Source organism: Sinocyclocheilus grahami, unplaced genomic scaffold (genome assembly GCF_001515645.1).
Source record: "Sinocyclocheilus grahami isolate Dianchi unplaced genomic scaffold, SAMN03320097.WGS_v1.1 scaffold1108.1, whole genome shotgun sequence".
In the NCBI taxonomy this organism is placed as follows: domain Eukaryota; kingdom Metazoa; phylum Chordata; class Actinopteri; order Cypriniformes; family Cyprinidae; genus Sinocyclocheilus; species Sinocyclocheilus grahami.
The window spans coordinates 185,622-189,568 of record NW_015506287.1 but is presented as its reverse complement, the minus strand read 5'-3'; the positions used below and the strand labels follow the sequence as shown (position 1 = coordinate 189,568).

At 37.6% G+C, this 3,947-nt stretch overlaps 1 long non-coding RNA gene across 1 annotated transcript; it reads left to right on the top strand.

Moving 5' to 3' along the window:
- Window positions 1-3,402: 3,402 nt before the first annotated feature.
- Window positions 3,403-3,898, top strand: LOC107566882 (uncharacterized). The gene is made up of 3 exons (XR_001606566.1): window positions 3,403-3,439; window positions 3,522-3,669; window positions 3,767-3,898. It is a non-coding gene; the product is annotated as an uncharacterized lncRNA (long non-coding RNA).
- Window positions 3,899-3,947: the final 49 nt, after the last annotated feature.

The window sequence follows — 3,947 nt, the reverse complement described above, 5'->3', positions numbered from 1 at the left end:
TAGCGCGCTCGTTCACTCCGACTCCTGACAGCAAAATGGATATGTTTGCATGACTTTCTAACATTTACAGATGAAAAATAACAAATTATGAGGAAAACACAACATCTCAAATGCATTAAACAGCACAGATATATTCGCGGTTTGTCATGGCGGATAGATTTGATCCATGATCGACATTAAGAGCTGCTTATAAATAAACGTGCACAAATTAGTGAGATTGTGTGAATTTAATTTGTCGTTTATGGAACCGCTTTAGCCCCGATTGATTTGTTAGGTTATTTCAAGTCAGGTTTTGGACTTTAATCCCAGTTTTTCCTCGGGTCTCCGTAGTGTTGTGATAGCCTACGTTATATTCACGCAGCAGCAGCGGTGAGAGAAGAGAAATCAATCTACATATAAAATATTGGTCACAGATTATTGGTCACTTTCGAAACAAAAAAAGATATAGCGCATCCACTAGTAATTATATATAAATTAATCGGTTTTTAACCAATGCAAATATGTTAGAAACGATGCATCGCGATACAACTTGTATCCGATGCACACTTTTTAAACCAATGCATCGCATTAACTTTTTATGCCGATGCACCGAGCAAATCGGTGAATCTTCCCATCCCTAATGTGTATATCTATATCTGAAGAGTTCAGATGCATAAGCCTCTAAGTGCCATCTGAATTTTTTTTCTAAAATTAGCATTTTTCTCAGGATCCTACACTCTATAAAAAATGCTGGGTTAGATACAACCCAGCGCTGGGTAAAATATGGACAAACCCAGCAATTAGGTTGTTTTCATCCAACAGTCATCCAATTTATGCATCTGAACTCTTCATATATTTATATATATGTGTATGTATATGTATATGTGTAGCTAATTTGATCCACAATGCAAAACACCTGTTAAATTTAGTTAAGTTTTGCACTTAACTACATATATTTATCTATTTCCGATGGAGTGATTGTCATGATATTGTGACTCAGTGGCATTATGGGGAACAGATGCAGAGATTATGTCATGCCAGTGGTTCACGTTGCATTGAAGTCTGTAGCCTATATACAGCATTAATCTGTCAGAGAGCACTGCAGTTCCTCATCATCCACTGAGAGTCTCTGGATTAGTTTAAGAGCATCACAGCTGTCAGGGTATCTGCTGTCAGATCACTGCCTAATATTTGGGGAAAATCAAAACAATTATTGTGAATGTTCAGTTTTGCGCGTCAGCTTTTGCCCATTCGGTTAATGGATGGGTGAACAGATAGAAAGATAGATAGATAAATTGTGTTTCTGTGAATAAAGTTGTTTGTAAAATATTAATGAATTGGCTCTGTGTGTGCCTTTCCCTTTATTAATGTGCAACTCGGTAGTTTATCACTTAATTTACTGAAGGCCACTTCCGTTCAAGTGCCTTTTATAACACAACAGCGCCTCACTCAGGATAAAAAGAGAAATAAACGAAGCATTTTTGATATTTTTGTTCTGAGAAGTTGTCCAAGTCGTAATTTATATTGGAAAAAATTACTGTTTTGGATGGACGAATGTCTAATAATTAATATTATTAATAATAATGTCTAATAACTATTAGCACAACACAATGAAAACAACACAATGTAATTACAACACAACAAAAACAAGGCACAACACAATGAAACAAGCCACAACACAACACAATTAGCACAACACAACAGAAACAAGCCACAATACAAAGAAATTAACACAACACAACAAAAACAAGGCACAACACAACAAACTTAGCACAACACAATGGAAACAAGCCACAACACAACAGAAACAAGCCACAATACAAAGAAATGAACACAACACCACGAAAACAAGTCACAACACAGTTAAATTAGCACAACACAATGGAAACAACCCACAACACAAAGAAATGAACACAACACCACGAAAACAAGTCACAACACAGTTAAATTAGCACAACACAACGGAAACAAGCCACAACAAAATGAAATGAACACAACACCACGAAAACAAGTCACAACACAGTTAAATTAGCACAACACAATGGAAACAACCCACAACACAAAGAACAACGGAAACAAGCCACAACACAACGGAAACAAGCCACAACACAAAGAAACGAACACAACACCACGAAAACAAGTTACAACACAATTAAATTAGCACAACACAATGGAAACAAGTCACAACACAACGGAAACAATCCACAACAAAATGGATACAAGTCACAACACAACGGAAACAAGTCACAACACAACGGATACAAGCCACATCAAAACGGATACAAGTCACAACACAACGGAGACAAGTCACAACACAACAGATACAAGTCACAACACAACAAAATTAGCACAACAGAAACAAGCCACAATACAAAGAAATGAACACAACACCACGAAAACAAGTCGCAACACAATTAAATTAGCACAACACAATGGAAACAAGCCACAGACAACGGAAACAAGCCACAACTAGGGTTGGGAATCGAAAATCGATTCCGATTCCAGAATCGGATACTGTCAGGAATCGGATACTTGTCAAATTACAATTTCGATTCCGCCTATCGATTCCTATGCATTTTTTTTTCTTCATCTGTGAGGACTGGACCTAGCGATCTGCCAGGACCTTGCTCCAAAGTTTGGTTACATTTGTGATCAGAAGCCAAAAAATCTAAGTATAATATCTGTGATAGCTAAACATGTTGCAAGAGAGGTGTCACCACCAACATAACAAAGCACTTTAATTTAATAGATTGTTAAAGATCGCGAACACGATTCAAACACCAACGTGATTCTATTCCTAAATGACAATGATTCGTCTGTTTCATTCCTCAACCATGTGCGATCAATGTTGTGATCACTTGGTTTGTCTGTGCAGAGTATGATCACACCAGTGTGATTTGAACATTTAAATCTGCGTTCACGCTGCCATTGACCTAAATAGAGCAGCTGTCTGTCATGAATGAAACAGCTTCACAGTCTTTTCAGCCACACAGTATCATTGTTTCTGTTACAAACATTCAAATCACAGAAGTACTGGGATGAAAGTTAATAGTTCAGATATAAACTGTGTATACGATGTTGAAAAAACCAGCATATGCTGGTTAGGTATGTTTTGATGCTGGTTTATGCTGGTCCTTTGCTGGTTTATGCTGGTCGGACCAGTTTAGGACCAGCACATGACCAGCTAAGGACCAGCATAAACCAGCAAAAGACCAGGATAAACCAGCTCAAACCCCCGGACAGCACATGTACGTCTGGCCGACGTCGGCCCAAGAGTGAAACGTCGGCCTCATTTACATTTGGTTAAGCAAGTTTTCTCTTTGGTGCTGTATTTCAGATCAAGAAGACTATGGAGGATGGAACATTTGTAGCCTTCTGCCACTTTCTTGCTGATGTTTTTTTTCTGTGATGAGTCAGTTTAGTTTTACTTTTGCAAAGAAATTAAGTCATTCTACCCCAGGTAATACTATGTGTGATACAAATTCTAACTTAATAAACAATCAAAAAACCACCATAACCATATTAATAACCTGACCCAACAGGCTGTCAGTGGGGTTCAAAACCTCATTGTGAACATTGAAACAATGGCAGTGAGACCCAAACCAGGAGGAAGACTCCAGCAACTTGTAACAGACATGCAGCAGCAAGGAATGGCACACACAGAATGAAGTACCATTCTACAAGTTTCAGGTAGTTATCCCGTTTTTTTTATGTAATTTATGCTTATAATAAAACAATAAGTGTTGTTGTTTGATTACATAATCAGTGTAAATTAATATAATTTCAGGATGTCCCACTTTCGTATTGTGAAGCCACAGTGCTGGCAGAAAATGAGAGCATCTACATCAAATCTCCACAACTGCATCAGGGAGTAAAAGATACTGTGAATTCCACCATTAAGCACCTTCAAAACAGATTTGGTAGCCTTTTAGGTTATAAGATTTTCTTTATTGGACATTCTGCAGTAT